Raw genomic sequence first — 12399 nt, 5'->3', positions numbered from 1 at the left:
TGCAGAGGGGGAGGAAGTAACAAAATCCCCAGTGCCATCCTCCTCCTCGTCTTCCTCCTCTTGGGCTCCCTCCTGGGGTGAAGAAGCCACCGAAGGGCTGCTAAGGGGGGGGGTGCAGGGTGTGTGGGGGCAGCAGCCAGGGCTGCAGGTGGGCTCGTGCGAGTGGACGAGTCCCGTCAGGTGGTTTGACTCCAAACCCTCGCTTTTCATTGTGGACCTGAGTTTTTTCCCCGGGTGGTGGGGGCCGGGCACGAGGAGCCCCCACTGGGCTCTGAGGCTCAGGCTGGGGGTCCCCAGGGCGTCCCCCTGTGCACCCCCGGGCGAGTCGGCAGCCGCTGAGCGGCGCGAGGGGCAGGTGACGTGTGCGAGTGGGTACATGGGAGCGCTGCCCACGAGCTCTGCCAAACCACAGAGCAGGAAGGCTCTGAGCGAGCTATACAAAAGGCTTTATCTGATTATTTGTTTCATAATTTCACGCTTGGAGCTGGGTTACTTTTCTTTCCGCTCCAGCCGATGGAGCTGTGCTTTTCCGACAGCACTGATTGAATGAGCCTCGTGCTGCTGCGGCTGCCGGCGCTGCTGCAGCCTCCTCGCTAAGCCGGCTTTGGGCTTTTATTTCGGGGGCACCCCTCTCCTAGATGAGATCTGCCCCAGTACGCCCTGGGATGGGGCTGTAAGTGCTGGGCTTGGGGGTCCTGGGGGGGCTCTCTCAGCCTTTCCTTCCCAGCTGGAGAAGTTCCCAGGTGCTGTGAGGATTCCTGGGGCTGTTGCAGCGTGGGTTGGGATGTGCACCCCGTAGCGCAGGTTGGGGTGACCAGGCTGTGGTGTGGGTGCTGGAGGTGTTGGAGCAGCCGTGGTGACCTGGAGGGGCTGCCCCGGGGCTCCCCGGCTTGCTGGGGCTCCTTGGCTCACACATCTTCAGCCCCAGCGCTCTCCTGATGCTGCCTCTTGCTGCTTGTAATGGGACTGATGGATGCGATCGGCTTTGCTCTCCCCACATGCAGGAGAGCTTGGAGGTGTTTTCAGTCTATGTCTGGGTGAAATTCCATCCCAGTTGGGTCCAAAGTTCACTCCCATGCCACCAGGTTTGGAGTGCCACACGAGACCCCTGGGGACCCTGGGACTGTGACCAGCTGCTTGCACAGGACCCGCGCTGCTATCGTCAGAGAAGGGCCAATCCCGGGCCTTCCCCAGCACCTCCCCTTTCCAGCAGCTCCAGTTCACTACCAGTTCATCAGAGCTGTCGCTTCAAGCGCTTCTTGGCCTGGGAGGCTGCTGCGTTGGGCCAGGTAAGACCAGCTCGCCCTGCCTGGCTGCCCGCAGTGTGCTGTGGACTGAAGCAGGGTCCCCATTTGTGTGAGTCCTGTCACTTTTTTCCTTCCTGCCCTTGAGCATCCCTCCAATGAAGCCCACGAGGACAAGGTGCTGTGCTGCAGCTCTGCTCCATACCAGGCTCCTGGCCCTGGCTGCCCCGAGTTCCCCCTGCGCCCAGTTCCTGGTGAACTGGAAGTGTTGTTTGCCAGGGGCTCTGTCTTTTGTTAAGCCAGCTTACTTTATATACATAAATATTTAATATTATATATTATATATTTTTTTTTTCCTGTTATGTATATGGTTTGAGCAAGGCCCATGCTGCCAGGAGGGACAGGAGGAAGAGCCTCGGCAGTGACCACAGGGAGAGCATCCCCACGTCGTGGGTGGTGGCTCCATGCAGCACCTGTGACAGCTCCCAGCAGCACCGACAGCATGGAAAAAATGTCAGGAAACACTGAGGCTGGGAGATGCACTGACTGAAAAGCTTGTGTCGTTTGTCATTTGCATGTTGTGTGTGGTGCCAAGTGCTTGGTGCAAGACCCCAAAGCCAAAAGTCAGGTCCTTGCCTTCGCTGCAAGGCCGTGTCTCGATCACTGTATTTGGATGGGGGATGCAGGTTGGCATGTTGCTGCTTTTGATGAACTGTTTGAACACACAAGCGTGGAGTGGTGGCACCGAGCGCGCAGCAGTTGTGCGGGGAAGGCTTTGGGATCCTGGCCAGTGCATGGGCTGCTCCGAGAAGTGCTGCTGTGGGATGCTGTTGTGCAACGGGGCAGGAAGGAAAGAAGTCAAATCCCACAAAGGTGCTGCAAGAGAAAGAGCGAAGGAGCTCTGGCGACCTCCTCCAGTCACTCTTGCAAAAGCCAAGTAGGGAGGAGTCATTTTCTTCAGCTGCCAAGTTCCAAAACAGTGAGCTAATACTTAAAGCCCTAACAGTAAGTCATGTCCGTTTGCACAATGCAGATCGCTCTACAGAAGCGGAAATGTGGACTACACAAATATGCACAGCATTGAGAGGTGTGAAGCGCAGGCTAATTTTTCCAAGGGCTCAGCCCACAGCTGCCGTTAGCTCTGAAGGGCTTGCGCAGGTTCAATGTTTTGGAAAGAAGTTTTTATAAACAAACGTAATTCTAGCAATAAAAACCCAAACGTTGTCTTTGCGGGGCGGGGGGTCTGAGGTTTGCATTTCCTTTATTACTGAAAGCCAGTTCTGGAAATCACAGTGCTTACTGACACAAACCTCAACTCCAGCGTGAAGGCTTGCGGCTCGAAACGTCGTTTGGGGAGGGAGATGCGGAGAGCGGAGCAGAGCAGCGTGCCCCGGGGAGAGGCAGCAGCTGGCTCTGCAAAACCCGTCCCAGCCCAGTATGGGCACTACAGGTCTCGTGGTGGTGGTCACTGCAGCTCCCCGGGGTCTCCCGTGTCCCCCCCATTCCTCTAGCCTGGGGCTGGAGCTCCCTGGTCCTGGCTTTGGGCTCTGCACAGCTTCACCCACCCGGCAGCCGCTTCTCCTCCCCTTCCCTGCATGAATCCCTTCAGAGGGGCCCTGCGCTCCCTGCAGCACGCTGCCAGACTCTTTTTTCTGTCACTGCTTTCATACAGTCTGTCTAGGTGGATGAAAACAGAGGTCTATTTTCTGTAAAGATGTTGATACTAAAAGGAATAGCTGGGTCAGTGTGGGCGTTGGGTGAGAACAGACTTACTCATACAGGGCGATATTTTGTTGCTTCGGGTTTGAAAGCAAAATTTTTAGACAGATTTGGTCAAAAAGTGCTGTAAATAAATAGGCTGTAGAGGAGAGAAGAGGGCAGCCATGAGCTGGGGAAATGTATGACAGTGTTTCCTTTCCCATGCAAGGTGAGGATGAAAAAAGCAGTGTGAAGGAATACAGCTTTTGGGGAGAGACGAGACCAGTTCTATACGTCATGCTTAGTAAAAATGATCAAAGGGGATCTAAGATAAAATCGTTGAGCAAAGGCTCTGTTGTGGGGCAGGGAGAAGTGGTGGCCACCACTCCTCGCAAACCCTTCCAGCTGCGGTGGGAGCAGAGCACAGAAACCCGGTGACATGGGTGCCGTGGGGGTGTCCTGGGCCAGGCTGGGGCAAGGGTGGCGGGTTGGGATTCCGGAGAACCCAGTGCCCCCAGTGGATGGGTGCCCCCATGGCTCCATGTACCCACAATCTGGGTATCTCGGGCTTTCCAGCACCCAAAGGTGCAGGGTTAATCCTCGTACGGGATATATCTGAGCCTTCTGGTACGGGTAGATCCCGTCTTACCTTGCAAGTCAGCTAAGTATTGCCCTGTTGCTGTTTCAGGGCGATATTTCCGTTCCCCTTGGCCCTGCAGAGCAGGTGACATTCTGCAGCCCCCACACCGCGAGCCCTGGACCCAGCTCGGAGGCTCCCCTGCATCCCAGGGTGCGAGCAGCCACTGCTGCGGGGTGCAAAGGGGGCACCTGTGCAGAGGAAAGGTTGGCGAGCTTCTCTGCTTTCCCCTGGGCTCTGTCGTACCAGACCTTCCTCCCAAGGGGAGCCTGTGGTTTATCTCGGCAGCAGAGAGCTCCCCTGGGGCAGGAGGATCCTGCAGCATCCTCGCACCGCTGGTGGGGACCCAGGCACCAAGCATTGGAGCTTTCAAGAACGTGTTTTTCTCTTCCCATTTTTCAGCGTGGAAATGCTCTGAAGCCATGAGTGATTTGGGAACAGGAGGAAGTTGTCTGGAGCCAAATTTGTGAAGGTCTTCGTTTGCTCCTCAGTAGCTTCAGCAGGTAAATACCAATACCGCAATCTCCATACACCTGTAGTCATGTCAAACAGTGCAGCCTGACCTTTGCTTGGCCTTAAAAGAAGACATAGATGGCTAATTTCAACTAGAAGCTAAAGATGAGCCACCAAGATAAAGGGCAATGAGATTAGCAAGAGATACTCTTGCATGCTTACTCTTTATGAAAATACCTCAAACATAACTGGAAACCAGGAGTGGTAGCACAGATGATGGCAGATAAGCGCTCTATCCCACCCCCACCCCTGGAGCAGATTGTCAGCACCTCAGGCTGATAACCACGGGCAGCTCTGAGGTGCTGGTGCCTCGGACATGTGTGCTTGTCCTGGCCCAATGGGGACATCCAGCCAGGCCTCCTGCCACCAAAGCGTGCCTCGGTGTCCCTTCCTTCAGCAGCTCCTTGGCCATTGCTCTTGCTCCTTCCCAGAGTCAGGACCAGAGCTGGACGTCCTCCCAGGGCCCGCTCCTCTAGTCCTCCTCCTGCTCTCCCCCTGGGCCTGTCTGCAGCTTTGGAGGAGTGGGACAGGCTGCAAAGGGCGTCCCTGGGCTCTGAGGGCTGCATTTTTTAGCTCCAGACACAGAGCATGCATGGGCCTGAGTGCAGTGACAAAACCAGGAGGCAGCTTCATCCCCGAGGCTTCCCACACGTGGGGCTTGCCTCTGAACAGGTCTTCTGGGAGGGCTCAGAGCCATTCTCCTGTGTGTCTGGCTTATGGCCTAACTCCTCCGTGCCTCCTTCCTTCACGTTACACCCTGTCCTGCCGTGGGGCCTCTGCCCTGGCTTCTGTGAGGCTGGTGCTGGGCTGGCTTCGTCCTGGGCCCAGCCTCCCTCCTGCAGAGTGGCGCCAGCTCCGCATGGCAAACATCCCTTCAAAACCGCAGGTGAAAAAGCTCAGATGTCCACTGGCACCCCTCGCTGCCACAGGCACTGAGGGGATGGGGTTTGTGCCAAGGGTCGGTTCTGCCCCTGGAGCTGAAGCTGCGGAATTTCACGTTGTGTTATTTAACCTTTGAGCATTCTTGTCCATCACGTATGTATGTGCTATGACGTAGCTGCCCAGCACTTCAAGTAAAATCAAGGGACTGTACGTGTGACCTGCTGACTCTGAAGGAATATGTGAAAGATTCACTGCATCATTTTAAATTTTCAGTAGTTGGTAGGAAAATAAACGCTCTCTCCTCACCCCACCTTCTTATTTTTAGCAGCAAACTTCCTGCTGAGGAAAAAAAATATATTTCACACTATTGAGGGGATTGGTTTTGATCAAAAACCTGGCTCTGCTCCAGGTAGATCATCAGTGTTTGCCACTACCTGAGAGATGAATCACAAAGATCTCGTTTCCTTGTCTGCTGATGCCAGAAGTAGTTGCTGCTCTTGCAGGGACAGAAGCGGGGCCTGGAGAGCTTGCAGTACCTAACCTCCCCCTCCGCAGCCACGTGCCACCAGCTGCCCGCTGCCTGCTCGGTGTTGGCCAATGCTGGCCGTCCCCACGAGGACACGCTGTCCCCAGGGCCGCCGGGGCTGTGCGGGACAGGAAGGCACGTTGTGCAAGGGATGCAGACAGAGATCAGAACAGAGCAGGACTAAGCAGTTGTGCTTAATAGACTATTTTGTTCGTGCCCCTACTTTTCTTATGACAAGGATTATGAGTTAGAGTAGGTATTTTTCCATGTATGTACTATCAGTACTAGTAAACCTGTTCTCAGTGTAGTAGAAGCTAACCATAGCCTTCTGTTGGCCACGTAGGCTTTGCAGTTTGTTATATTTCCAGTCTGTTGGTACCCCAGGTGTGCTAGGCCTTCAAGCAAGGCTTAGATTTTGCCTTGGTGATGTTTCAGAGCTGTTCTGTTTGCTTCCTACCTGCTGGTGGCCTGTGCTGGGGGATGTATGGACCTCTCTGTCCCAGCACCCCACAGCCCCTGCAGCACTGAGCCTGAAGGTAACCCCAGGAGGTAAGGGAGGGCTTCAGCCTGCCCTCTGGGAGCATTAGGTCCTGTCTGAAGCTGCACTGCACAAGTCCTGGACCAGCTCCCTTTGCGGTGCCTGCTCCAAAGCCTGGCTGCGATGTCTCTTCTGTGGTTTAACTGGAGGCTGCCCTTGCCCCGGCTGCCTTTCAGACCTCACAGGTCAGACCTTGTTATCAGGAGCTGATGGTAAGCTGCACAGTTTAGAAATGCAAAGCTTTTTGTGAAATATCAGATGACGGTAGTATTTTTCTAAGAATTGGGATTGGGGTCATCAGAGGGTTGTCAGGATTTCCTGCTGCGGTGCTTGGAACGACCAGCATTGGCACAGCTAGTCACTTAGTGCTCACGAGTGCCAAACTAGTAAAGGGCCAAGCATTAGTCTTGCTTGACCCTGTGGTTAGACAGAGTCTGCTGAGTGCTTGCTGAAGCTGACTGTAAAATCAGAGACTTTGGGCAAGGATATTTGCAGCACAGGTTAAGGCATGATGACTGATATTTGCAGCACAGGTTAAGGCAATGATGACTGATTGATAATTTAAACTCAGCTGTAAAAGTATCATGCCCAGGAGCATTAAAACAAGCTTTTCACTATGGTAAGGTACCAGCAGTGGGAAGCTGTCAGCAGGTTGTAGAGAGGGTGTGTGGGATGTGCTGATCGCAGGAGTTGGGGTCAGCATTGTAAAAGATTCAGGAAATGACTTTTCAACTCAGGGAAAAAGAAACTTGGCATTGTTTTCAAGAAATGAACCTTGTAGTCCAGCCTCGAAATACCAAATTGCTTGGAGTGGAGAAGATTTTGTTGCTTCGGGGTGTGATGAAATGGTGGAGAGAAGCTGTCAAGAGGCAAAGGGTAGCACAGCACGGAAAGCAGAGATGTGAAATGAGAACAGGCTGGTGCAGACCACCGAATTACCATTCCTAGCAAACCAGGGTTTTGTACCGACTTTGTGGGCTGGGATCTCCATCTCCTCCTCAGTCAGAAAGCCCAGGGAAGCGCTCAGACTTAGGCATCCAAAGAGCTGACATGGCTGGGAAATAATTTGATGATTTTCCTTCCTTCCTCCATATCATTGTCTAACCAGGTGAGTCCCTGCTTCTGAACTGTGCTCTGACCCTTTCACAAACTAATGGATTAACAGGTGGAATAGGACGAAAAAATGTCACAGGGTTTGTGCGTCTCTCTGTCCTACGTCAGCCTGCTGCTTCACCCTGACGGTGTCCTGTAAACCACCCGGGGCTCGGTTTCGACACCAAGCACTGAATCCTCCCCAAACCCTCATAATGTATCAGGATAAAGTGATTTAGAGCTGAGAGGAAAGCAAGTGGCTGCTGTTCCTGTTAGGTGGCTGCTTTGCCAGCCTGCCGCTGGTCTCCGTATTGCTGAGGGTAACCAGCCCTTAGTCATTGTGAAACCACCTGCGTGCGGAGGAGACGCGCGCGGAGCGTGCTGGGCGCCGCTGCGGGGCGGGTGCCGGGGGCTCGGCGGGCGTGCAGAGCCCGGCACGCCGCATGGGAAAGGAGCTTCGCTGAAAGTGGGCGCCTTGCTGAGAACTGGCCCCTTCGCTCCCGAAGCTCCCTGCGCAAGCCCCATGCACCAGCCGCAGGTGCGGTGGGGGGAATCGCTTTGCTTTGCACATCCCATGGCTCCTTTTATCCGGCCGTTTTGCTTGTGATTTGCCATCTGCTCTGCACGGTTTCTGGGGCAGCAGCAGAAGCTGTGCAGGGGCTTCCCCAGCCTGGTGCGTTGTGGCTGATGCCCATATCCACCGACTGTGTGTGCCCCTTGCGCGTGAGAGCCTGAGACGGGAGCACAGGAGGCAGCGGTGGGGCTGCTCCCTTCTGCTTCCTAGTAGCACTACACATGGAAAAGGACATGGGTGGCTCTTCAAGCCTTATTACACTGGAGTGTTGCTGGTAAACAGTAATTACAGAGAAACAAAATGGAAATGGCCAGGTGCGGTGCTTTACCAATGACTGACATGCTTGTTTTTTGATAGGGGTGTTTCATGGAGTGTTAACACACGTTTTTTTTTTTTTTTCTTTCTGCCTTGCTGTAGAGGAATAGAGGAGTTTGTGATAGGAACCCACAGCACTCAGAAAAGGGCTAGGACAGTCTGCTGCACGGTGTTAGAGGAGAAACCCTGCTGTTGGGGCAGCTGGCGAAATCTTTCCTCCCAAAATATTTGCCCTCAAATCTCAAAGTCTACAGAAAATGGATGGCTTGGGCTTTTGCAAGGGACGAGGTGACGCTTGAGCTGTTTGAATTCCTAAGTGAGGAGTGAGGCTTGTGCCTACGGAGCCTGGAGCTGTGTGGGGTGCCCGGCGTGCAGGGCCCTGTCCCCAGGCAGGCATCTGCCCGCACACGCCGGAGCAAGCGTCGCCGGTCCTTGGGAGCAGGAGCATCCGCTCGTATGCCACCCCTGCAAGAGCCCTGCTCGTCAGCCCACTGAGACCGAGAGTGAAAAGGCAGCTTGTAATCCCGAGAGCGGGCAGGGCTGCTGTGGGGACAGCCCCGTGCTGCCTCCTGGCCCCGTGCGTCAGACCCCATGCCGCAGGGTGCAGCACCACCGCCCGTACAAGCCTCTCGCTATGAGACAGCCGGAGCCGCTGCTCCTCCATCTTACGGGTAACGCCGGAGCACAAATGAATAGGCGTTGAGCTTAGATTTCACTCGTTGAAATACTGAAAGTGGAGCCCCACAGAGCGGGGTGGGATTGGCGCCTGCGCGTAGGTTTTGCCCTGTCTCAAAAAGGATGCTCAGGTCTCGTGCACGTGCACCGGTGACTCCGCAGGATGCTGGCACCCTGGACGAGGACGAGCCCTTCCCAGAAACTAGGCCCTGAGCACTAACAGCGTGGTGCTGTTCTGCTGCTGGCTTTAGTAACCCGCACTGCGGGTGAGCCAGGCTCTTGCCACCACAGCACAAATAGGAAAGTGCCAGCCCGTGAGCCCCGTGCCCGCTTCCTCCTGCGCCGCTTCGGTGCTGTGTGTGCTGCACTGGGGCGCGCTGCTCAGCGCTCTCACTGCTCCTGACCTCTTTCATGACAAAAGCCCCATTTTCAGGGTCACGTGGTGCTGAAATCTAGGGCGCAGAGAGGCATTAGTGGCCCAACCTGTTAAAAAAAGTTAAATAACAAGTGTTAACTGTAACCACAGCAGAAATCAGGAAAGTTCTGAAAGCTTCTGCAATTTAAAAATTGTAAAAAGCAGTGCTTGTTTCTTTTGGTTTTGTCCATTTAGGGCTTCAGCGCCATCATACCACCAAGAGGAAGTTTCTGAAGAGAAAAAAGAAAAAACAGAAGGAACTACTCCTTCAGGAGGCAGATGCTCTGATGAGATGCCACTTGGCACGTTCCTTATTTCAAGTGAAATTTATAGCCATGAATAGTTAATGCTCGGGCACTTTTGAAGTCCTTAGGAGCTTTATCCATGTGTGCATGTGCTCATGCATGATTTGCAGTGACGTGACTGAAGTGCTATTGAAACCACTGACTTGTCTGTGCACACCCCGCATGTGTGCTCTGTCTGTTTTCTGTCTGGGCTCTGCGTTCTCCCCAGATCTGGACATCTCTCTGATGAAAGCCGTGGAAGGACAGAGTGACTGCCTCCACCGCGGCACCTTGCAGAGAGCGGAGAGCTGCCGGTGCTGGGCTGGCGAGCCAGCTCCCGTGCCCGCTGGCAATGACTCATCTGTTGCAGCTCAGCTGGTTTCACCATGAAAATCCCTGCCTGCGTGATGGCACGGTTGTGCAAGCCTGGACTTCTGCGGCCCCACTGCGCTGTTCCTGTCCCGGTCCTGTGCCACAGTGCGTGCCTTGGGCTCGTGGGGCTGCAGGGAGCAGGCGGCTCGGAGCAGGGGCTGGGCTTCTGCTGAGCAACTGCCGGCTGGACTTTTTAAAGAGGAAAATAAAATACTGGGAGCTTGTTTTTGGCTTTACCCCTTGAAGGAAGCCTCACTGGTGCCTCTGGAGGATGGGTCATGGTGGGAGCCAGGCGTGGGTTTTTGTGCTGCGTTACGGCAGGCTGGATCAGCCGCAGTGCTCCTGCTGGGTTCATGTTCTGGCCAGATCCTGACCCCTGGCTTGCTTCATGTTTTGGGAGCTGAAGGTCTGGTAAACCTCCCCTGGTTGTAGACCAAATCTCCAGTTCTTTTCCTCCAGAGTTTTTATATATATATATATATATGTATATATATATTTAACCCTAGAAGTGGTTTAACTGTGTGCAACCCACACCAGACTGAAATCTCTGCGGCCCCCTGTTGCCAGCCAGGAGGTGTGGTGCTGGGCCTGGTGAACAGCTTGGGTTCCTTTAGGTGAGCAGTCGGCACGTGGCTGACTCAGGCTCCCAGGTAGCAGGGCTACGTGTCAGGAGGCCGCTCAGGCAGCAGGGTAAGCTATCAGAAAGGAGATACCCAGCAAGGAAATCATTTGCTTCTGTGGGATTAAAAAAAACAAACAGAAAACCACCATCTCTGAGATCTGTGAGAGTCCTGCGCTGTTACTGTAACACCCAGACTGACACTGAGATTGGCAGGAACTACCTCAGCACTACGTGGTGTGGGATAGCGCGCCGCTGCCGCTGGCCTCTAGCGCAGCAGCTTTCGGGGTGCACGAGCAGCATTTTTGCTGAGCCCAGCACAGCCCTACGGGGCCGCTCCCTGCCCCCGTCCCAGGGCTGGGTTTTAAATACCAGAGATTAAGAAGCAATGGATGGAACAGGGATGCAGGGAGGGACACGTTCGTGAGGGTTAATTCAGCTGAACAGGGCTGTGGGCAGGGAGATCCATGCTCTGAGCTGTCAGCAGAGCCTGGATTTGGCCTGCTGGGGGACATCGCTTTCATAGTCTGAGTTTGCTTTTTTTGTGTGCAAAATGGAAAATGGTGTGCAGGGAGCGCTGTCCCGTTTGGGTTTGCAGAGGGGCCGCAGCACTAGGGCCTCATCCTGAGCTCACCTGTCCCCAGCGCAGTGCCCTGGGGCTCGCTGCTCCGCTCGTCTCACGCCAGCTCCAACTGTGCATGGAGCTCACCCTGTGATGCCATCCCTCTGCTGTGGTAAACTTTTTTTTTTTCCCCCCCAAACACTGATGGTTTTGGTGTGTGTTGGTTGACACTGGGGCCCACGGTGTCTCTGCAGGGTGGCCGCAGCACCTGATGCACGCAGCAAATGCCAGGCCAGGACGCAGGCCGGGTGGTGCTGGTCTGAGTCGTGAGCCACAGGGGATGACTTGGAGCGGTGCCTCGTGTATCTCACTGCAGGCTGCCCGTTGAAAACCTGGGGTTTTCATTTCTTTTTTTTTTTGTTTTTTCCCCTCCAGTTTTTGTTTATTTATTTTTAAGTTCATGTGTCCCAGGAGGGAGGGACAATTGTGGCCCGAGCTGACCCTGCAGAGGGCTGCCCGAGGACACGGCCAGAAATGAGTCACGGTGATCGCTCCTTCACTGGCCGTTATCGCTCCATGACAGTTGCTGGCTTTGGTTGCCCAGGCAACTTCTGCTGGGTTTTCCAGAACACCCTTCCTAAAACTTCTTGGAGATGAGGCATACATTTAGTCATAGGTGTGTTTGCGTGCTTTTGCCTACCGGGTCCATGCCATGATGCAAACCTCCCCGTGTTTTGGTGACAAATGGCACAGACTCGTTCACACGCAGCGTGTATGGAGATCTGGTGCCCTGTGCCCTGCCACTTGTTTCTCTCTCCCTTGAGTCAACCCATGCCCGGGGCTGGGAGCCCTATGGCACCTTTTTGCCCCCCCGCTTCCTCACCCAGTTTGGGAGGAGCAGGACTGCACCTCCGCACTGGTGGCCCTGAGCAGCGTCCCTTGCAGAGTGCTCACCTCTCTGTCTCTGCCACCTTCCGTACCAAGCGGCTCCAGTAGCGCCAGGTAACTGGAAACCTTTGTTCTCCATACAGCAAGAGGCATCCCATCTGCTTCCTTCCTGTGGTTACTCTAACCAGAGTGACTGTGCTTTACTGAAAAACTCACCGCCGCCGAGCTGACGCTGCCTTTTCCCTGGGGCAGGGTGCTGAGCACCCATCTCACTCACGAGGGCCCTCGGGCTCCTGCCCCGAGCTGGTGCCTCGGGTGCTGGAATAAAAGTTGTGTCAAAGGGGTGAAAATGTATGCGGGACGGGGCAGGGAGCACATGCACCTGGCTTGCCTTGGATGAAGCTTTGAGGCACTGGGCAGCTGTTGCCAAGAATGCAAGGAATCTCCTGGGCAAACACAGCAGTCACACTGACCGACACTGGAGTGAAGTGTAGGCAGAAACTGGCTTCAAAATTGTCCTGTTAAATATTCTTGTTTCTAATGCAGTGAGGAAAGAAACCCCAGC

This window comes from Cygnus olor, chromosome 24 (genome assembly GCF_009769625.2).
Source record: "Cygnus olor isolate bCygOlo1 chromosome 24, bCygOlo1.pri.v2, whole genome shotgun sequence".
NCBI lineage: Eukaryota > Metazoa > Chordata > Aves > Anseriformes > Anatidae > Cygnus > Cygnus olor.
This window is presented reverse-complemented; position numbering follows the sequence as displayed.